The sequence below is a fragment of the Trichosurus vulpecula genome, chromosome 8 (genome assembly GCF_011100635.1).
Source record: "Trichosurus vulpecula isolate mTriVul1 chromosome 8, mTriVul1.pri, whole genome shotgun sequence".
Lineage (NCBI taxonomy): Eukaryota > Metazoa > Chordata > Mammalia > Diprotodontia > Phalangeridae > Trichosurus > Trichosurus vulpecula.
This window is the reverse complement of record NC_050580.1, coordinates 225,795,101-225,818,668: the sequence shown is the minus strand read 5'-3', so window position 1 is coordinate 225,818,668 and position 23,568 is coordinate 225,795,101. Positions and strand designations below refer to the sequence as shown.

The following is a 23,568-nucleotide window of genomic DNA, read 5'->3' as shown; positions in this document are numbered from 1 at the left end:
CAGAGCAAATAACACAAATCAATAGGCTTCTAGCTGTCTGACCAAAGCTATACATACACAGTTACCAGAGAGAAGCACCAACATCTGGTTTTTGTATTGGCAATCAAGATGGGCTTTTAGCACTTATTCAATCAAGTGCCCTTGAAGAGTTTGGCCTTTGTTTCCTTGATTAAATTAGGAGTCCTTGATAACCTCCTTGCCTCAAGGGAAAGCCTAGTCTACATGGGTTTAAGTCGAATTTTTGTGAATTTCTAGGTCACGTGGGTGACTGTGTGACTCACCTTTGACCCTGAACAAGATATATAAACCCAGAGGTTGACTTTCTCCCTTGGGGCTCTGAGCCACAGCAGGAGTGGTGTGTGACTCTGGGCCAGCTGTTGTTATGAGCTCCCTGGCTTTGGAGAAAACTCAGTTGTTGATGCTTCTCTGGTAACTGTATATTGTGATTTTGTCAGATGGAAATCTGTCTGTTGATTCATGTTTATTTGCTTTGTTTGTATTTGCTCTGAAGCTCAGCGTGCTGGCTCTTCCCCCTGAGCTGAGCGAATGATATTTGTATGTTGGTTTAAAGTAAGATTGTTAACTCCTTAACATTGCTTTCCTTAGTAAAGCAGATCAAAAGACCCTGTGCTTGCAGTGTCCTTGCTGTTGGGCTTGTGTTGGTTTTTCACCCCCACAGTAGCTGCTAGCTGAATTGTTGAAACAGTTTTCAAAGCTGGGGTGGGAGTGGGGGCACTCCTTGACGGCTACCCAGAGTCTCCACACCAACACTCTTCCAATGAGTGAGCCTCCCAAAAAATGCTAACCTCAGAGTATATATACACTTCTTCAGTCAGAGTGCTTCATACCTCTCAAGGGTTTTACACCTCTTGGGGGCTTCACACCACTCCTGACCTAACTAGCAAAAGGCAAGACTCAATCAAAAGCCTTAGTGTTTTGCCTTAGTTTTTGCCTTAGTGTTGAGAAGTACTCCAAAACAAAAGACAACAAAAAGTCCCATTTTACTTGCTATTACATCAATGCACACATTCTCACAGTAATATTATATCGCTGTCAATCTTGGAGTATCAAAATCTCTAAGGAATTAATGTTGTGGGTGACCTAGAGAGCTGAGAAACACATGGAGAATACGAGTAAACTGGGACATATTTTCAGTGGAGCAAGAAAAGTCTATCGTTAAAGAATTTTGGAAAAAGAAGTGGGCTGGTCATGTGGTTCAAGTGAGGCATAACAGTGATGTACTGGTAGATGTTCAACAACAGGGTCTCCTGATGAAAAACTATATGTAGGACACACTTTTAAGTTTAATTTGCATTATTAACATTTTCTTCATCACTTTCTTAAGTCTAGACAATCAACAAGATTTGTAATACTTAACCACTGCCTACTTCAGTTTCCTCAGCTGTAAAATGGGGATAAATAACAACATTTGTGTCCAAGAGGATCAATTGAGATAATATTTGTAAAACACCTAGTACTGTGCCCGATACATAGTAGGTACTTTAAAAATATTTTTCTTCCTTTTTCTTTCCTTCCTTGCTTCCTTTAGGTTGGAGGTGTTCGACTAGAAGAAAACTATTAGCTGCCTCTCTTTGGCCCACATCTTTGTGTGAATGGCACCCCTCTTTCCCAACTCCTTCCTAAGCGTCCTTACAAGCATGGTCTTTTCCTTAGTGAACAATGTCCATTTTGCCTCTCGTGTGTGTGTGTGTGTGTGTGTGTGTGTGTGTGTGTGTGTGTCTGTGTGTTTGGGGCAGGGGCAGAGGGGGTGGGGGGTAGGAGGTGGAGGTGGGGAAGGGAGAGGCAAAGAATGAGGGGCCCGAGACAACTACGACTGAGGAAAGTAACTCTTGCTCCTTATTTAAGAAACTTCATTTCCCTTACATCACTGTTTAACTCAATTATGTCTAGGGTAATGCATGAGGTCCAGGCTTCAGCTGCTTATTTTTTTCTTTCCTTCCTTTTTGGGTTGTTATAATACTACTTATCAGTGATATCTCTTGGGTTTGTTTTGAGTCCTCAGCCAGAAAAACATTCTGGCAACATCCTTTGTGTATGTATGTTTCAGAGCAGCCGTGGCCCTTCGTGATACTGGTTCCTTTAATACCACAGAGACACACCCACACACAAAGAATGCTACCTTAGAGAAACTGGTTTCTTTTTGAGAACATTTGGTTAATACAGAAAGTGAACAAACAGATTGTTAAAAGGAGACAAGGAAAGGGAAGTAGGAGACGGGGGTGGGACTTTCACCATTGTGGTTGGTAGCAGACAGAGAGCACATGCAGTTTCTACCCTCTTGCTCTTGCCTTTCTCTCTTGCGAGTTAAAGGCATATATCAGTAGCCACAGTAGCAGTGGCAGCCATAGTTCTGTGAGGTAGAAGGCCCTGCTGTTCTTTGTCTCTGTCTCTCTGTCTTTCTCTTTTCTTTCTTGGTCTATCTCTGCCTCTGTCTTGTCTCTGCCTCTGTCTCTCTGTCTCTGTCTCTGTCCCTCTCTTGCTGCTTGCCTCTCCCTGCAAGATTTTGGCGTCTTCGCTGCTTCTAGGATGAAGAGAGGAAACCCTTGTCTTTTCAGTCACATACACAATTCCCAAAGCTCCTGAAGGCCTACGTAGATGTTCATGGGAAATTTTATATGTGCCTGCAGATACTAATCTCCAATGCTTTGCTATGCCATGAGTCCCTAAATTGGAATCCTTCAACTCAGTGTGGCTAAAATTGCAAAACTGAGATCGCTGCTTCCAGAGTAAGATGGTATCGCTCCAAGTTCAAGACATCAATCTGACCTACTCAGGATCCAGTGGGAACTAGGACCTGAGGGATGGAAAACTGTAATTGGGATGTCAGTTGTCTGGGTTTCTGAATGGATGCTCCTAAAATCATTAGATATATTTGAAAGTTCCTATTTACATGTAGGAACTGATGCCATTCATAGGAAGATTAGAGTAGGCTACGTGGAGCCGCTTAGCTATCAGCATGCAAGTACTTGGCTAAGAAACCTCATAACCAGCCTTCCTTTCACAATACCTCTTTGTCTCTTCCCAGACAGCTAAGCTCTACTCTGTGTGCACTTGCAAAAGAGGACACGAGGGAGGGGGAGGAGGAGGCATTTGGTTTCTAATCTCTAGGGCAGAGGTTCTTTTAAACTTGCCCAGCACCTGGGCTGCCTCCTGGATGGGAACTTAGGAGTTTCCCAGATAAAACTCCCTTTCCCTTCTTCACTACCCTCCATAAGAGGGATCCTCCTTATTGTAGTCTCATTTACACATCTCTCTGCCTGCAAAAATGGTTTACAAGTCCTAAAACTATCACCACATTTTCATGATTCCAGTGATCAATCCAAATGAAAAGTAGTAGGGGGAGCAGATAGATGAGGAGAAGATCAAGTGAGATGGAAGGTATTGTGGTTTTTTATTTTTGGTTAGAGTTTTTTCTTTGATTTTTAAAATTTTTTATTTTTAGGTTGACCTTATTTTTTTTCACATTTTAAGGCTTATGAACCTGGACTAATTGACAAGACTGCCTGTGGATATGCTTTATGGATAAATGTATCTTATGAGAGAAACTTTTTTTCCTTAATAGTATTTCATTTTTTCCGATTACATATAAAGATAGTTTTCAACATTCATTTTTGTAAAATATTGAGAGGAGCTGTATATTGTAGTTAATCATCTTACAATGTTGCTGTTACTGTGTACAATTTTCTCCTGGTTCTGCTCACTTCACTAAGCATCAGTTCATGTAAATCTAGGTTTTTCTGAAAGTGTCCTGCTTGTCATTTCTTATACAAGAATAGTATTGCATCACAATCATATGCCACATTCCCCAACTGATAGACATCCCCTCAATTTCCAATTTTTGCCACCACAAAAAGAGCTACTATAAATCTTTTTGCACATATGGGTCCTTTTTATGATCTCTTTGGGATACAGACCTAGTAGTGGTATTGCTGGATCAAAGGGTATGCAAACTTTGGTTGCCCCTTGGGCATAGTTCCAAATTGCTATGAGAGAAACTTTAAGTTCTTCAATTTCAAACATTTTAGTCTTTATAGACTTCATTTCTCTTTGCATGACCAGAAGAAAATATACAAGTCCTATGTTACCCAACAAGCACTTACAAAGAGCCTACTATGTCTAAGACAATGTGCAAGGCAGCTGGCATATAAAGACTTCACAAAAACAGTCTTTGTATTCTACTGGGTCATCTTTATTATTATTATTATTATTTTATATATTTTATTATTGTATTTTATTGTATTCCTCTCCCAATCAGAGGTGTGTTGAGGCATCCTCAAGAGAGCCAATTGTTAAATTTTCAGCTTGAGCATTCATACCTTGGAAATCAGGAAAGGTTTCAAATCAAGGATAAATTTACTTTTTGGGCTTCAGAAAGTGACAGAGAAAATGTTAACAATGAAGATTAACTCAAAAGTGTGTTGTGCATACATTTTTTCCTTTGGTGAGCCAATTATTAAACATTTACCAACACACCACTGCTCCCAACCCACAGGAAAACTAGGTTTTGCTTCTCAGACTGTAGCAGGCTAAATCTCCCCTTCAGGATTCTAGAAGTACCCCTCAGGGGCAGCAGAGTTCTTCTAAAGCTACTGAGTCCCTATTCCAATGTGTTGCCTGCAAAATCAGTGATCACTGACCCAATATTATTTGCCAGGGCTAATTAGGATCATCTCAGCATCATTTAATCAGTTGATATTCCTTTGGTATCATTAATAAGCAGTTAATAAGAATTAGCAAAGGGGTATTTATTGAGAAGATATAGCAAAAACAGATCACATAAAAACATCCCTCCTGACTGGAGCATATTCTCCCTTCTATCACTTCAGTTCCTAGGGAGAGTGAGCTTGACTTTAAAGTGTTGTTTAGTTGTTTCAGTTATGAGCGACTCTTCATGACCCCATTTAGGGCTTTCTTGGCACAGATACTGGAGTACTTTGCCATTTCCTTCTCCAGCTCATTTCAGATGAGGGAACTGGGGCGAACACAGTTAAATGACTTGTCCAGGGTCACACAAGTATTAAGTATCTGAGGCTACATTTGAACTCACAGAGATGAGTCTTTCTGACTCCAGGCCCAACACTCCCCTGTACTATGAAAATTCTCTCCACCAAGTTCATTTCTGTGTATGCGTAGCTACTGGATACACCTTTACCTACAGGACACATTTTCTTGGCTGCTGGGTATATTCACTAATGTTCTAGGTCATGCTGGTTGCTGCTTGGGGCTACACTGACTTTTTTTTAACTAAAAATAATTTATTTAGTATTTTCTTTTTCTTCAATTACATGTAAAAAACAACTTTTTGAAATTTGTTTTTAAAACTTTGAGTTCCAAATTCTTTCCTTTCCAACCCCTCAATGAGAAGGCAAGCAATTTGCTATAGGTTATACATGTATAGTCATGCAAAACATATTACTATTAGTCATGTTGTGAAAGAAAACATAGACCCCCCCCAAAAAAACCTCAAGAAACATGAAGTTAAAAGAGCATGCTTCAATCTGTATTCGGACACCATCAGTTCTTTCTCTGGGTATAGATAGCGTTTTTCGTCGTTCAGAGTTGTCTTGGATTACATATTGCTGAGAATAGCTAAGTCCCCATCACCACCTAACGTAACCCTGTGTTATTTTGTACACAATACATTTCACTTTGCATTAGCTCACATGAATCTTTCCAGGTTTTTCTGAGAACATCATGTTCTTCATTTCTTATAGCACAATAGTATTCCATCACAATCACATAACACAATTTGTTCAGCTATTCCCCAATTGAAGAGCATTCCCTCAATTTCCAATTCTTTGCCACCAGAAGAGAGTCTGGTTTTGCTATGGGAGTCATGCTTCCCAGCCCCTCAAAAAAAGCTCTACCTGAAAACAAATTAGTACAATCAAGCAAAACAAATTTACATATTGACTATGGTACTAGTAAACTATATTTAAAGCCATCTGCTTCTGCCCCACTGCCCGTCTTGACTTTATTTCTCCCAGAATCTGATTTCTGGTTCTCACAATTTCTTTCTTTCTTTTTAATGCCTCTTATGATCCACTATTCAAAGCTGAAATTTGTTTTACTTGTAACTATTCTTTATCCCTTCCCTAACTCTATTCTTCCTCTTCAATCTCCCATTTCTTTTTCTCTTTCCTTGCCTATTTCTCTGTTTATTTTAATGTATCTCTATACCAACCTCTTTGTTTGTATGTGCATATGTGTTTGTCTTCAATCTTTTTTATTTAGTTCAGATAAAGTGAGGTTCATGTAATGCTGCTCTCCTGCCCTTTCTCCCATGTTTATACACACACCTGTACCTCACACCATTAATTAAACAAAATACTAAGTTCCTCCCCCCTTTTCATTTCTTCCCTAAAATTTTACTTTCCTCCATCCCTTTTCTTTCCTCTCTTAAGAACATCATAAAAAAACCAAAAATCACCTCCAAGCTCTGTGTTTGTCTTATTAACTCCCTCTGTAACTTTTGAAGACATTCTGGTTCTGAAGGGACACTTCTCTCTTCTCCCTTTATTAGAATGTAAGCACTTCCTCATCATCCAATTGCTCAAACGTATTTACCTTTTGGGTTTCTCTTGCCTGTGTAGTTTGACTTCAAAGATTCTATTCAACTCTGATATTTTCATTTGGAACACTTGAAAGTTATCAATTTTTTTAAGTTTCCTAATTTATTCTTGGTTGTAAGCATTTTCTTTTGCCTTCATAGAAACAATGAACATGAACTTGGATAGACTTTGAGAGATGGTGGAGGATAGAAAGGGCTGGCATAGGATGGTCCATGGGGTCATGAAGACATGACTGCACAACCACCACCACTACCACCACCTAATGTAATCCTGTATTGAAAATCTAACTAATGGATACTATAGAGTTTTGTTAATATAATATAAATATAAATATAAAGCAAATACAATGTTGAGGGAGGGGGAAGCAATTTGTAGTGGCAATTTTAAAGAGACAGCTGAAAAAAATATCTTGATACAAAGAGTTTCTCCTGTGGAATCAGAGAGAAAATGCGTGTATTATCTGTGATCCATGTGATTCATAGATTTTAGTAAGAATGTATGAAGAAGGAAGAAGAAAAAAAGGTAGAAATGTCTTCTTTCTTGTGAAAACTATCAAATTTTCTTTTACAAGAAAACCCTACAAGACAAATTTATAAAAAGAATACTATAAAGAGCATGAGAGAAGCTGAAAAATTATGTTCTATGGTTACACAAGAGAAGACAGAAAGGATTAATCTTGAAAAGAAAAATTAAGAAGATTCTTAAAAGGATTTAATCAGTATTGGGAGAGAGCTAAATAGTGTAAGGCTGAGTTTCCAGATTGGAAGAAGGAGTTAAATATTGTTATACTGAGTTTGAGGTCACATATGTTGTAACATTAATAGCAGGCAAAATATGATAAATAAATTACATATGTTTTATGTTTATCATTGGTTTTATTTGTTAATATAACTAATCAATAATTTTAAAATTTAATTATAGATGTTAGAGTAATTACTCATGGGAAAGGAGATTTCTCCAGTTATTAAATAATTAGTGTTTAATGAACAGGAGTAGACACTTTTGCTATTAATTAAGGTAATGATAGCAAATTTACTAATAAAAGATAAATTATCTGATTATAGCCCTACATTAAAATAGAGTTTGGAAGGATACTCTATTGCAGTAGAGACAGATGTGAATAGGTGATGGGGGTAGGAAAGAAGACTTCAGAGTTGTTTTAGAACCAGAATTGATAATCTGAACCCAAAGCTGAAGGGAAGGAAAGCTATCTTAGCATGGGTCTCCATTTCCAGACTAGTGCAAGATGAGAGAAGAACCTCAGACCAATGATTCACAGCAAGATTTGGCCCCTTTGCTGGTACTTTGCTGAGATCAGAGAGGACTCACTATATTCCTTCTGGCCAATGAGCCAGAAAAATTTCAATATTTAAAAAGAAAAAAACCCAGAGATACTTTCCAGGGTGGGACTGTTTGTCTGTTCAATAGTACGTTCAATCACTCAAGTGGCAATCAGAGATTGGATCACCTACAAGCAAATGTGGGTGGAACACAGGCAATTGCTACAACTACATCTTCATTCCAACTTGATTCACTAAGATTTTCTCTTCTTTATCGTAGCTGTAGCACAATTTTGCGCGATCCTGACTATGGTTCCTTAGTATTTGAGTTCTTTCTTTCTAGCTGCTTATAGTATTTTTCTTTGATTAGAAGCTCTGGTTTTGGTCTATGATAACCCTGGGAGTTTTCAATTTGGGATTTCTTTGAGGAGGTGATTGATGCATGTAGCAACAATTTGGCTAGCAGCTGTTGTGGGGGTTAAAGACCAACACAAGCCCAACAACAAGAATGCTGCCAGCACAAGTTCTTTGACTTGCTTTACTAAGGAAAGTAACGTTAAGGGGTTAACGATCTTATTTTAATCCAACATACACACATAAACTCACTTAGTTCAGGGGAAGAAACTAGCACCCTGAACTTCAGAGCAAATACAAATTACAAACATACATTATAAACAGACCAAGTACAATTCATAGTTACCAAGAAACCATCAACATCTGAGTTCAGGAGCCAGGGAGTGCATAACAACGGCTGGCCCAGAGTCACGTGCCACTCCTCCTGTGGCTCAAAGCCCCCCCCAAAATAGCTCTGTTCTCTCTTTTTATACACTCTTTAGCCGTCATCAAATGTCATCTGAGTGACCAGAACTCAGGCTCCTACTATTGGCTCCGGTTTTAGCAACTCCCTTTAGGACCCTGAGGGCTTCCTGCCCACATAGGCTTAGCACCTAGAGGATAGGGGTTTGGGCCTGGGGTTTTCCACCTGGTAGGGCTCAATCAAAGACCCTTAATTAATTTATCATTCTAAAACAGTAAAAAAGTCCCAACTGAATTGATATTACAATGCATATGTTTCCATTTTCACTTTGCCCTATGGTTCCAATTATATTTGGGCAATTTTCATTTATGATTTATTGAAATATGGTCCAGCTCTAGCTATTTATTTAACTTTCAATCTTTTTTCCATAAAAGCCCTAATTTAATTTATTCCCCTTCCTTCATTTTCTTCTAATCACTCCTGATGGCCCAGTCATTCTTTGCTTGTACTTATTGCAAAATTACTTCCTTCTGGGTTTATCTCATAGGCTTCTCTTAACCTATAATATTTGTTCATTGTATTCAGTTTCCCTTTTTTAAACTTATTTCTTCAGTTCTTGGACTGGGACTTTCAAGGGCTTTGTTCCATCCCATGTTCTTGGATAGAGTAGTCTGTTTGGTTCTGATAGTCTGTGTAACTCACTGTTATTTAAAATATTTTTTTCTAACATTTAGGCAGAAGTTCAGTTTCCTGCCTAACTTTACATTTGTATCTATTTCTAGTTAGGCCCTGGCCTCTGTGGTTGAGGCTAAGTTTAATTTTACTGGAGATGTTTGTAACAAGATAGAAGTTTATATTATAAAGTCTCTAGAGAGACAGGTCCCATGAAGAGAAATTGGGGAAAAATATAACTTTTTTTTTTGGAACCTCCCTCAGCTTGTGTCTTCTCCAAAATGCCTGATGACCCTGTTTGATACTCCCCTTCCCCACCACTATCCAGTCCTACCTTTCTCCTTAGGGATATGTTACAATGCTTTGCGTGCTCTAATTTCTGGAAAGAATCCTTTTATAGATGGTCCTTGATGTGCAGCAAAGATCCTTTAAACTATCTGGAGTCCTGAGTGAAGTCATTCCAACTTGAAGGCCTTCTCTCTCTTCATTTAAGACCTAGGAATAACTTGATTGGTGGGCATCTTATCACTAGCTTTAAGAGGGGAGAGGGTGAATAAATCGATCTCCCCATTCTTACAGTCTAATTGCGTCTCTGTCGCTTCAGTTTTGGGTGAGGTAACCTGGGACTAGGCCCCACCCGCTGCAACAATCCTTGGTTTTCTGTCTCTGTTGGCACAACAGCAAAATCTCTGTCTTCTCCTTATATAATCCCCAACCAAGAAATGACACTATCCCCTGCTATGGCCCCTGGAGGCCCAAACTGGGTATCAGAGATCATGCAGTAACGTTTGCTTTGCCACCGTACCCTAAAGACCCTGGGAATTTTCCATTTGACTTGCAGCTTAAACCTGCCATAAAGGTTATCTCCACTTTTGGAATGTGAGCTTCTTGGGAGAAGGGATGATTTTACTTTTCTATTAGTATCCCCAGCACTTAGCACAGTGTTTTGCATATAGTAATCACTTAATAAATGCTTTATTCATTCATCCAATCAGTGCCACGAAGTAGTTTCTTAGCAGACTTTGTCCGGATCTCTCTTTTGTTTGTATCAGATTGTATCTTGTATTGTATCTATTTGGGTACATGTCATTTCCCCTCTGATGGAGTGTAAACTCATTGAAGGCAGGGACTGTTTCATCTTCATCTTTCTATCCCTAGCATCTAACACAGGGCCTTACACTTAGCAAGTGTTCCCTAAGCACTGTTTAAATTGAATTGGAAAAGCATTTGGTGCATACTATACTGTGCTCTCTTTGTCTCATTTCTGTTGCTCAACCTCTTCCTTAAGAAATTCAGCAAAATAGGCATTCTTAATCCATTTGCTTTTGTTTTCTTTGTTTTTTCCCCTGTGTGGATAGTTTTGAGTAGCCCTGGATTTCATATAGGAGGTTCTGATGCGATCAGCATAATGTTCCTCAATAGGAGTTTTCTCACCCCAGAGACTTTACCCCTATTCACCTCTCTTCTAATTCTTGTGTCTCTGGCCTGGACTACTATTTCAGAAGGTGCCCAAGCTATATTTACTTCCCTCCGAGCTCTATTCCTGACTCTTTGGACTTCTCCACCTCCCTAATAGCAGCCTTGGTCCAGAGTGGACCTCCCCCACTTTCCCTTCTCCCTTTTATGTGTTGTTTTCTTCCATTAGAATGTAAGCTCCTTGAGGATGTCTTGTCTTTTTAGTGTTTAAGACTACCTGGCAAATAATAAGCACTTAATAAATGCTCTATTTATTTATCTATCCATTTATTTATCCCTCTGCCTGTCTGTCTATCTATATAATATGCTAATTATATGTGCAACAGGCTTTTGATAACTCACAGGTAGCAGTCTCTTGGACAAGACCCCACATGTAGCAACTCTACTAGGAGGTGTGGGTCTACAGTGTAGGATGTGAGAAAATCATCTCAAGTGCTCTGGAGGATGAAACACCAAATTCCCAACCCTTAAACTGCTACTGACTTTATAAGGTAATTATTAATTAGTACATGTAATATGTAACTAATACATAATTATATATTAACAATGTATAATTATTAATGTATTGTTACATACAATAATCGTGTACTATATTAGCTATTAATTATACTTTTCTCACCAAGTTCAAAGAAAATATAATGGGTATAATCTAAAATTGCCTTGGCAAAACTTAAAATGCCCAATATCTCATTAATTAATAGTTGATTAATGACTTAACTTGAGCATCCCATCCAGAAAAACCAGGGAAATCTTTTCTCTTATAGGTTATTTTACTTTTCTTACTCACAGACTCCAAACTCTAAGGCTTATATATGTTATTAAGGTTTGACAACTCATACAAAACATAGAAGAACATTTAAACAATATTTCAGCTTTATGCTATGCTATGAAAATAGGGGGAAAAAGGTATTGACTAGAATTCCTCTCACCCAATCATCAAGAGTCATTTCCTCCAAAATAGTAGGCTTGCAGTTTGACAACAGTTCTCCTGGGGTGGGTAGGGGGAGGTGCGGAGGGGGATTGCCATCTCCTTGAATGACAGAATAGTTGAGTGCTCTTCAGAAAAGCAGTTAAAACTCTCTCAGTTTCCCTTCTGATCCCCTTGGGAATGGGAGTCAAACTTACTTGTCTCCAAGTGTCTCATACAGACAACTCCTTCTGCCATGACCGATCACTGTCCAAGTATTCTCAGCAATGAAGTTCTGTTAGTCCTCTCTCCATACCGCAAACAGACTGCAAAGATGAATATTAAACTGTCCATCTCCAGAATTCTCCTCCTCTCTTTTGTCTGTACAAGTTTCCAAAGTCTCTGTAGTGATTATTTAAACTTAATTTGTAAAATATAATAGATATTCTCATATTTGTATCTCTACCACCCAGCACATATCAAGAACTTAATAAGTGCTTGTTGATTAATTACAATTGTTATGATTGCTAATGATAGCTGCTGGCATCGATATACTCATATGTAGCTGAGATCTCATTGATTTGGGATTTCTTTCCAATGATACAGATTGCAGCAGATCATTTGCCTGTCCATCCTGTGTAAATCTTTTCTTTATATACCTGTAAGTTTGCCATAGAATGCCCACCTAAGAGGTCAGAGGTCTTTCTTAATTTCTCCTAAAATTGTAAGGATACAAATGGAACACTCTTGCTGTCCACATCCCCTCCCTTATCCTCACCATGTGACATGATTGCCTTGATGACAATTGTTATTCCTGTTCTTTTTTTTCTTCAAATCCCACATTGGCTACATGTTTCATCCTCCTTGGCCCCCATACACTTCTCTATTGCCCTCTGTGTGATCTCCATTTAAAATTTTCCTGTAGGCTATCGTAATCCAATATCATAATCTTGTTGCAATACACTAACACTTGTAAAATGTTGGCATTAAAAAGATAGACCATAGTTTCCATGGGAAGTTTGGAATCATTTAAGGAAATCTGCATTTTCGTGAAGGCAATCCAGCTTCATCTCCTCCTGTTCAACTCCAGGCCCAACTTCTTTGTCCATCTGTACTGGCCATCCCGGATGTCCATATTCATGGACAGGTTCTGTAAGTTTCCATCCAAAAGAATGTGATAGGCTGGTAATAGATTTTCTTTAGTCTTTCCTATATGGACAGTTGGGCCAACCTTTTTTGAGTCATTATTTTTGAGTCACAAGAGGCTTTGTGATGTTCCAGGAACTTTGTACCAGAGCCAAAATGACTGCTGTAACCAACACAATGTTGTGAAGAGCAAAGCAGATGAAGCCTTTAAGATTTTAAAGCACTATATAAATGCCCCACAGGTGTATCCAGAGGACCTCACCATAGAGAGCCACCCTTTTCATCTTGTACTCTGCTGGATCTCCTCCATCACACTGGTAAATAGAGAACAAGAAAACTTTTGCAAGCAATATTCAATAACTGATTACATCTTTGCCATTTAGCAATTGAACAAAAGACACAGAGAATATAATATCCCATTGTGGTTATTGTTTATTAATTATAAAAATGCATTTAATTTGATAGAGCGAAATGCTGCCTTAAAGGCTTTAAAAAGCAAGATATTTATCATCATTCCACATATCAAAATCAATCAATATCCCTTCATATACACAATACCAGAAATAACTCTGTTCAGTGATGCTTGCCTTCAAGCAAGGCATAAATCAAGGAGATGCATGCTCCCCAAAGGTGTTTACCAGTGCAATAGAGGAGATCCAGCGAAGTCCAAGATGAAAAGGGGGACTCTTTATATTGAGGTCCTCTGGATGCTTCTATGGGGCATTTCTACGGTGCTCTAAGATCTTAAAGGCTTCATCTCCTTTGGTCTTCACAACCCAGTGAAGCCTAGGAATGACAAATATTATCATTCCCACTTTACAGAAGAGGAAACAAAGGTTTAGAGGGACTAAATGAATAGTCGAAACTAGTTATAGCTAGTCAATGGCAGAGTCAGTCTTTGAACCCAGGTCATCTGACTGCATGTGCCATTGATGCTTTCCCTATGTCATGCTGCCTCTCATGGACTCAGGGAGAATTGGGTCTACCGGGGGCTCCTAAAGGTGATCTAGAAAAAAAAGAGTTCCCATCCTAACATTTGTCACCCTGGACCAGCTCTTGCCGAGAGTGACATACCTGATGACTCAAAGATTTCTTTACCAGGACTGTCCTGTGAAAGCTTCCTCTCTTTCAAGTTCCCCAGGGAGGATACCTATCTCCTACGTCCATCTCTAAATACTCATAGGGAAAGTTGAAATTCAGTCAAGAAGCCAGAAAAAGCAGGCCCCAGGCCAGCTTCACAGCTAAGTATTGGGAACCTTGTGAAATTCCCCTTTTTTTCTTGACCTTGCCCCAGTTTCTGCTCAAACTACAAGGGATTGGTTTGCTCAGAAATGCATTGTATATAGAGGTGGGATGAGAACTTTCTGTTTGAGACCTTCCACCCATCCTCGGACAAGTCTACACCTCTAATATTGATCTTTAAGGTAAGAAGAAACCAGTGACCTGAGGACAACTGAGGGAGAATCACCAAATCAGGCAATTAAAAGGTAACAAATGGATTCACAAAAAGTCAAGAATAGAGAGTAGCAAGGTTCCCCCACCATAGAAGGGACAGGCTCTGACTGGATGAATGTCAATTTCCTATTAGGGGACCCTTCCCTGGAATATCTTTGTCCTACTTTTAAAGAAGTGAAGAAAGGGTGGAGCCTCCTCTTTCCATCTTCCACTAAATGAACACAGTGGGAAAGGGAGAGGGCGAGCTGAGTTACCCAACTAGCGGGGTCCCCTTTCAGGCAGCTCGGTTTACTCGCAGGTTGTGTTTGTCCTTCGCTCTCGAAGAGGACCATGACATCAGGGAAATGATATGACTTGCAGTTGACTTGGATTTGAGTGAGGAATGGCTGGAGATGACTCAGGATGCAATGAGAGACCCCGGCCCTTCTAGGCTCAGGCCTTTTCATGTACTCACTTAGAGTGAACTGCCTAGATTCCTTCCTTCCTTGCTTCGTTCCTCAAAACCTTAAACCCAGTTCACTCTGAAGCTCATGAATAGGTCCCTGCCCAAGCTCTGCTTAATGCCTGCATTTTGGGCCCTCCTGGCTTAGAGTGAATGTCAACGGTAACAGTTTCTCTTTGGAACAGCAACCCTGAGGGTCTTCCCCTCACAGCTTGATTTTTTCCCCTTTTTTCTAATTAAAAGGGCCATTCCTTGACTCACTTCTTAAAGAGGCCTATTCACTGAATGGGCTTTACCTCACTCTAAGTGAGTACATGAAAAGGCCTGTGCCTAAAAGGGCCAGAGTCTCCCATTACATCCTGGGTCATCTCTAGTCATCCTGATGAATATCTTGTCACTGGACCCACATGGCTCTGGAGGAAAAGGTGAGGCTGGTGACCTTGCACAGCCCTCCCTCCCTCAAATCAAAGTCAACTGCAAGTCATGTCATCATTTGCCTGATGTCATGGTCCTCTTCAAAAACAAAAGACAAACAAATGAACACAGTACCTCTGAAGCAAGGCCTCAGACCACTCAGGCCAGCAGATCCCTGGAACCCAATGTGGACGATATATTCCACTTCTAAAACAACAGTGCTTTCCATGATTTCCAAGTACTTTCCAGATCACATTTGACACTATCTTCCATTTGCTTGAATATTTGTAAAGATATGCAATTTCATTAGAAAATGTCTTCCCTCCCATGATGAAGATCACAACCCACACACATATTAATTGAGGTAGCAGACAGCAAATTAATCACTTGTTAGGTAAGCCAGGTAAGAGGCAACTAGGTGGCCCAGTGGATAGTGTACCAGGCCTGAAGTCAGGAAGACTCATATCAATGAGTCCAAATTTGGCCTCACACACTTATTAGCCATGTGACCCTGGACAAGCCACTTTACCCCGTTTGCCTTAGCAACTCAGCTGGAGAAGAAAATGAAAAACAGTCCAGTATCTTTGCCAAGAAAATCCCAAATGGGGTCAAGAAGAGTTGGACACAACTGAACAATAAGAAAAAGGTTAGCTAGCCTTCTGGCGATATCTCTCCTAACTTAACTAGGCTCAGTCTCAGACACCAGATGTATTGGGTTTTTTTTTTCAGTTTTGTAGGACAAGACCTATTAAAACTTGTTTGATAGGGCTGTATGCTGTGTGTACTTCATGGGTATTCCACATGACACTTGGGGCACTGCAATAGTACAAGCAGCCCACAAGGACTCATTATTGCCTTGGATAAAGCTGCAGAAACACAGGGAAGAAACTTTATTGATTAACCAGTCACGAAAACATAATTTGCTCACCAAATAATGCTATATACTCAAGGCACCAGCCCAATGGTCTCATCAAAGTCTCTTTGACACATGCACAGGAGATCTCCTCCACGGCACATGTGTGAAACTCCCAACCTACCAAGCAATAAAAAGTCTAATGATTGGGTGGCCAGGGTGGAGGGGGGGGGTAGGGGGAAGGTGGGCGGGGTGGCGGTGATAAAAGAAACCCTCACTGACTGGATTCTGAATTTTTATATAGGGGTATTGTTTGGGATTATTAAAATGACAAAATATGAAGCCCTGGAGCCCTACCCTTTATTTGGTAAATTTATTAACTTAGTCTTGACCTTTTATATTACACAAGCAATAAATACTCAGTAGCCAAGTAGCTCATTTAGCATAGCAAAAACATAAAGGGAAACTTCTCAATATTCCTACACAAGTTTTCTACTGAGCCATAACTTCCTCCCATTCCTGCAGGTAATGGAAAAGGCATAAGGGGATTTACACTGTAATTCAAGACCCAGATCTACATCCCAGACTACAACAGTAAAAGCAAGGGAGAAACCTGGGCCAATGCTAGAAGGTGTTTTGGTCTCCTGGTCTTCTCAGGCACTGAGGTTTTTGAAGCCCCTTGTCTCTGCTGCCTGGTCTACTTACCTCTCCACATTGGTCCCTAATTGACTATTCTCTAGGCCTAGGTTGCCCCTCAGTGTGGTCCCTGTTCTGGGTCTCAGTATGATCTACCTTTTTTCCATCACAGCTCTAGGGACAAAATGCAGCAGCAAGCCACAGCTGCCATCAGCTGGAAGTTATTGTCTCAAGGGCAGAAGGCCCAAAGCCAGAGCTTGCAATGTCTCTGTCTGTTCCCTGTGCCAAATGGAAGGAGTGACAGGAAGTCTTTCTCTAGAGCAGGTGAATGTGTATGGGAGAGTTCCTTCCATTTCTCCATTCAAAGGGCTTCATTCTGCTATAATCATGTTTTTGGTGCAGTCCCAGTGAGAGGGAGGAGCACAGAGATCTTTAGCAACACTGACACTCTTCCCTTCAAATTATCAACAACCTGGGCAAACAAACAAACAAACAAATAAATAAATACATCAAAATAATTAAAGAGAACATGACAAAGCATGAGCATCTGTTACTCCTGTGACATTGACACCGCTTTTGGGAATCAAAGGTCAGGTCGGCCTCGTCATTAAGCATTGGGCTACATGGGGAAGTATTTTTTCCATCCAGAGAAGGGAAAACCAAGGCCACAATAGGTACAGACTTCTAGATTTTTCAGCAAATTGAGCCCCTGTATGGAAGCTCCAGACACCCTGACTTTCAACTATACCCAGATAATCCCTAGAAAGAGCAAACTTATTTCCCTTGGGAGCTAGATGGCATCTACTTTAAGTGGCCCCAGCCTAAAAAAAAAGCTGAAACATTTGGGGTAAAAATGCGCCGTGAATATTGCTACACTTTGTGTTTGGGCGGGGCATGAATCTCGAGCTGGGAAATCCGGAAAACATATAAGAAGACAGAAGAGGGGTCCTTGGGGCTCCTGCAGGTCTAGATGCGATGAGCAGGAAGGAAAAGGAGGCTAAGGGAATCGAGGCTGGTGGACACCTGTACCACACAACCGGGGACTTAAATTTATTTTCCATCCTCATCCGGGGCTCCCTCTTTTCCAATCCCCCAACAACCTCTAGCCCCAGGACGTAAGAAAGAAGTGGAGGTCGACCCTGCCAGGCGCTAGCCAGGGCAAGCAGTGAAGGAGTTAAGGCAGGATCGGGGGAAGGCCGACCGGCAGAAGGGAGCATGTGCAGTCTGCAACCGCATCCATACTATGGGTGAGTGCCACTGATACATTGAAATCTTCAGCCACGGCCGCAATTGCCCTCTCGCTCTCCAGGCATCTTCCTAAGCAGGAGAAGACAATGCGGGTCTGAGTGGCAGAACAGAGAGGAGCGGAGCAGAGAAGACCCAGAACCAGCCAGTGCGCGCCCGGGAGAGGCTGCCGTGGGGGGTGGGGAGGAGGCGGAGGAGGCGAGCGCTCCAGCCCCGGGAGGAGGAGGACGCATAGAGGAGCTGAGAACTCGCTCCTGGGCAGCACCTGCAGCGGACTGCTGGCCCGGCGGGCCCCGTGCCCCGCGCCAATGATCTCAGCCTCTGGTCCCGTCACTGGTAGGTGCGCTTGGAGTCTTTGCAGAGGCCTCCTGCAGCGGGGAGGTGGCCAGTGCGGGGCAGGGAGGGGGAGAAAAGGGGAGGGCGAGGAGGCTGGTGGGCATCGGAGGGGGTGACGTGTGTGTGTGGATCTGCTGGGGTCTGTGAGTGTGTGAATGTGTGTTGTGCGTGCGCGCGCACGCTGTAGGGTGTTTCATCCCTGGTCCTCCTTTGCTTTCGCTTTCGAGTCTGGCTCCCGAGAAGGTTGCATGTTTAGGGTTGGTTTTCTTGCGGGGGTTGGGGAGGGAGGGAGGGAGAGGTGCAAACTGGCAACTTTCCCCCGCCTGAAACAAAGGGGCTTCGAAGAAAGGGGAGGAAAGGGGCCCGGGCTCATCGTTCATCACTGTCTCCCGTAGTAGGTTGTAGAAGGCAACCTTTCCTGGGGTAGAGGGACAGTCGCAAGGGATGGCCTGTGGTCCTCTTCAGCTCTCACGGGTGGGGGGGAGCAGCCCAGGTAAAACTGGGTGGGGGGGAGGGAGCTCGGATCGTGGGGGCAACGGGAGGAGCCAGACTTGGGGGCGTGCCAGGGTTTGAAAGGTTCGGTCCAGAGGTGCTAAGGGCACAGGAGACAGAAATTGGGGTGCGGGGGAGACCATAGAGAAAACAGTGCCAACCTACTCCCTCCCCAGATGGATCAAAAACCTTGGGTCTTTGCTGCCCCAGACCTGGTGAAAACAAGGATTGGGAGAAAGGAGACAGGGAGCCTTCCAGAATCATCATTCCTGTACAAGGAAAAGCAGGTGTTGGGGGGCGGAGGGGTAGAGGAGGCTGGGGAAGGAGGGTTTACACTTAGACACCTCCATCTGCCAAGGGAGTGCCCTGCACTGCAGCCTAGTCCCAGACCCCTTTTGCAGCTAGACGTGATCCTCTTCGTTCTGATTTGAGGGTATAGTTACACAGCGGGGAGATTTGGGGGTGGGGATAAGAGAGGCTGGGACTGCACAGACCTTTCTCTGGCAAGGACACTGAGACATTAGCATCTCTTCTAGGTCTTTCTCTTTTCCTCTTTCTCTTGTCCTTCCTTACCCCTTTCCTTTTCTTCTCCCGACCCTAGTTCTCCTCAGGGACTATCTGGTTTAACCCCATTCCCCATCTCCAGAAACCTCCCCACACACATAGGCAGGTGTTTGATGTCGTCCCCCCCCCCCCCAGCTTTTCTCCTGCTGTTGCTTCAGTCTGTCTCTTAGGGAGAGGAGTCAGAAAGCCCACAAAGCCTTTTCCCACTGTGTAACCTTGGGCACTCTGGTACACCTAGTTCTCCCGAGTTCTTTATGCTTTAGTTACAAGTTTCCTGCCTTTACTATTCAAAGCAGAGTCACTGGGAGGTATCATTCTTTTCTTTCTTCTTCCCACAAGAGGCTGGAGAAGGCCAGTACTGAGGGTGGAGTGTGGGATGCCTCTTCGGGGAGAGGTAGGTACATTTTGCCTGCAATACAAGGACCAACCCCCCTGTCTTTAGTGAAAAGGTTTCTTCTCCAGGAAAAATTGTGGAATTTCATGGCTGCCTGACTCTGATCCTGTGACAGGGCTGCCCTGATTTCCCATTCACCTTCTAGGAAGAAGAGCCTTTTCAGAGCTCAAGTTATCTTCTGAATGGAAAGCAGGTTTAGCTCTCTGCTTTCTAGAAGGGAATTGTGGAAAGGTGAGATTTCAGGGTGAACTGAGCTGGGTGAACCTCAGCCTATGAATGAATGCAACTACAAAGTAAATTAAATTCCCCAAGTTTATGGGACGGGGACTGACTTGCCGAACTGACATGCCAAGTTAGTCAGCAGCTCCATCTCTTACTTCAGGAAAGAGAGGAAAATGGATCCATTTGGTGTAGTGTTAGGTTCCATGGACCAGTCTGGGCATTTAAGTAGGAATGTTTGTGACTGGATCAGTTGTTTTTTTCTGGTCCCTTGTGGTTGAGTGATGGATTGATTTACAGGGCTGGTTTTTGTTACTTCAGGTGGAAGTTGTGGGGGTGGAACTCTTAGACAAGGAGAATTTGAGGAAAAAGCAGCAAATTGCTAATAAAAAATGGAGTTTGCTTGGTGGGCTTGTAGTCAGGGGAATTAACTTCTGAAGAATTTTAACTTGTAACTGGAAAGAGGTGCTAGGCTAGAGAACATCTAAATTAACACCACTAGTGACCCATTCCTTGGAAAAGAGCCAGGGTTAGCTAGTGCTCAATCCTTGCTTAAGGTTGGGTGTTGCTTTTGGTATCTGAAAGCCCAGGCTATTTTCTCAGAGCCTTGGGTTAGGATTCAGAGGCCTCCAACCCCTTGCCCCACCCCATTAAGTGTGAGAGACTGGCCAGGAGAGCTGAAATAAAATGTTTTTTTCCACTAAGTCTTCTTGTGCCCCAGTTTTAACACCTGTAAAATGGGTACTGTAAAATGATACTCTTTCATCTTCTCTAGTAGAGATGAAATGTGGATTTTTTAGTATCTAGTACTTTGAGGGCCTTGGATGAAAAATATTAAGTAAGTTTGAGATTATAATTTATAGTAATATTGGTTTTTATATGTTTCTTCTACAGCAGAGATTCTTAACCTGGGGTCTCTGGGACCCTTATGGAGTCTATAGATAGATTTCAAGGAGTCTATGAACTTGGGTGGGAAAAATTCTCTGTTTTCATTAACTTCTGACTGAAATTTAGTATTTTCCAATGCTATATTTTAAAATTATACTGCTAAAATAAAAACCACATTGTTCTGAAAAGGGATTCCATAGACTTTACCACACTGCCAAAGGGGTCCATGACATCAAAAAGGTTAAGAACTCTTGTGTTAAATGCTAAGTAAGGTATTATTTTGCCAGAAAGGACTAAATTAAAGCCTTTGCATTAGGGAAACTTCAATGCTGGCTTTAAAAGTGCTGTTACTGTCAGAAAAATCCTAACTGCAGCATAAAAATGCCCCCTTTGCCTCTGCCTCCCAGCTCCTTTTTGGACCCAGTCCTCCTGAATTTTATTGGCAGCCCCATTTTGCAGTCCTGCCAGAACCCTGAGGACTATGGGTTCTGCTGTGCCTCATGCATCAGTGACAGAATTGTCCTCTGAGCTCTGTACCTGTAACAGAGTCAGATGTCATCAGCAGAAAGATCCCATCTTGGACTCCTGCTCCCTTAGCCAGGTGGGTAAGGACAGCAAGCAAAGCACCTTGGGGCTTATCAGCACAGCCTGTCAGATCTTGATGTCCTTGAGAGACAGAGAGAAGTGGGGGGATAAGGGGCAGGGAGGAGAATCTAACCCTCCCCCCTCCAGCTGTTTTCATATTTGTATTCTTTTCACTATGCCTCCTATTCCCTTGGCCCCACTGTCCTTTGCTTTCTGTCTGTTGTACATGGGCATTTGATTTTTAGTTTATTTTATGCTGTAGGTGCATTTCTTTTGAATTATGGCCAAAGTATGCCAACAAGCACTCTGTCCAATACCCTGGTGACATCATCCGGGTATAAGGAATACCTTGCAGAGGAAGATCCTGGCATCTCTTCTGAGCAGAAAGAAATTAGGCCTCCAGCAAGCCGCTCTACTGACCCTACTTGGGAATAAAAAGAATATTGAATAAAATAAGACCAAAAATTATTGAGGGTAGCTAGTGGTTCAATGCATCAGAGTTGAACTGAGAACTTAAACTCAGACCTGCTTCAGATACTTATTGGCTGTCTGACGCTGGGAGTGACCCCTCTCTGCCTCAGTTTCCTCATCTGTAAAGTGGAGTTAATAATAGCAGCTACTTTCCAAGACTGTTGTGAGGATTGAATGAGGTGACATATGGAAGGAGCTTTGCAAACCTTAAAACATTAGGTAAAAAAAACAACCAACAAAACCACTCTGTAAGTGCCAGCTATTATAATTCTTGCTTTCTTCTGCTGATTTCCACCCTCATGGTTTTGTTATGTTTGGACTTTAGTTATTATTTTCCTTTGGCGGAAAATGGAGTCAGAGCAAGGATTGGAGATTTAGCCACGGCTAAAGGGAGGTAGGGAATCAAACAGGATTATAGGATTTAGAGACAGGAGAGGTCATTTAGTCCAGAGGCAGCTAGGTAAGGCAACCTATCGCTGGACTAGGTGTCAGGAAGTCCTGAGTTCAAATGCAGCCTCCTATACTTACTAGCTATGTGACCCTGGGAAAGTCACTTCCATATGCCTCACATTCATCATCTGAAAAGTGGGGATAATAATAGCACCCACCTCAACAGGGTTGTTGTGTAGATCCAATGAGATAATATTTGTAAAGCACTTAGTATACGGCCTGGCACATAGTAGGCACTCTATAAATGCTTCCTTCCTTCCTTACAGAAGTTCTTAACCTGGGGTCCGTGAACTTGTTTTTAAAAATATTTTTGATAACTGTGTTTCAATATAGTTGGTTTTCCTTTGTAATCTTGTATTTTATTTTGCATATTTAAAAAAAAAACATTATCGTTAGACTGCTCAGAGGGACCATGACACAGAAAAGGTTAAAAAGCCCTGATCTTGTACAACCTCCCTCTTTTACAAATAAGGTAATAAAGGTCAAGAGAAAGGAAGTGACTGGTGTAAGGTCCTGCAGGTGGTAAGGAGCTAAGCTAGGATTCCAAGCCGGCTTGTTTGAGCGCTGCCCTGTGTTCTCTCCACCCTTGTGCATTGTATTTCTGTCTTCACCAATGGCCCTCTTTTCAGTTGTCCATCCCAATTTTCTGCTGTGTGTCCCCACTGTAATCTTTCCCACCTGTGAGTGTGGATTTGGAGGAGCTGGCTTTTTTCTAGAGCTCAGTAGAGAGTCAAGCATCGAAGGAAATCCATGGGTCTGATCTCTAAATTAGGAAAGATTCCATTAATAATAACGATAATAATAGCGAAATTTGTGTAGTGCTTAATGATAATAGCTAACATTTACATAGTGCTTTCCGTGTGCCAGGCATGGTGCTAAGCACTTTACAATGATTATCTCATTTCATCTTCACAACGACCTTGGGAGGGGGCGCTATGGTTACCCTCATTGTATGGGTGAGGTTAAGTGACTTGCCCAGGGTCACACAGCTAGTAAGTGTCAGAGGCTGGATTCAAACTCAGGTCTTCTCGATACCAGGCCCAGCGCTCTATCTGCCATACATATTAGAATGTAAACTCTTTGAGGTCAGCGACAGTTTTAATATTTTTTTTAAATTCTGTATCTCCATTGCCTGGCATAGTGCAAAAGAGGCAGTTTTGTGTAGAGTCTGCGTTGGGGTCTAGGGGCAGCTAGGAGGCACAGTGGATAGAGTACCAGGCCTGGAGTCAGAAAGACCTGAGTTCAAATGTGACCTCAGACACTATCTGTGTGACCCTGGGCAAGTCACTACAC

At 41.9% G+C, this 23,568-nt stretch overlaps 1 protein-coding gene across 2 annotated transcripts in view; it reads left to right on the top strand.

Moving 5' to 3' along the window:
- The first annotated feature begins 17,865 nt into the window (after nucleotides 1-17,865).
- The window catches only part of TMEM229B (transmembrane protein 229B), a 58,021-nt gene continuing 52,318 nt past the window's right edge, over nucleotides 17,866-23,568 (top strand). The window contains exon 1 of one of the 2 annotated variants that reach the window (XM_036735432.1): nucleotides 17,866-18,212. The gene's annotated coding sequence lies outside the window, so the exon portion shown is untranslated. The remainder of the gene's footprint in view (nucleotides 18,213-23,568) is intronic. The other variant, XM_036735434.1, reaches the window with a different exon arrangement.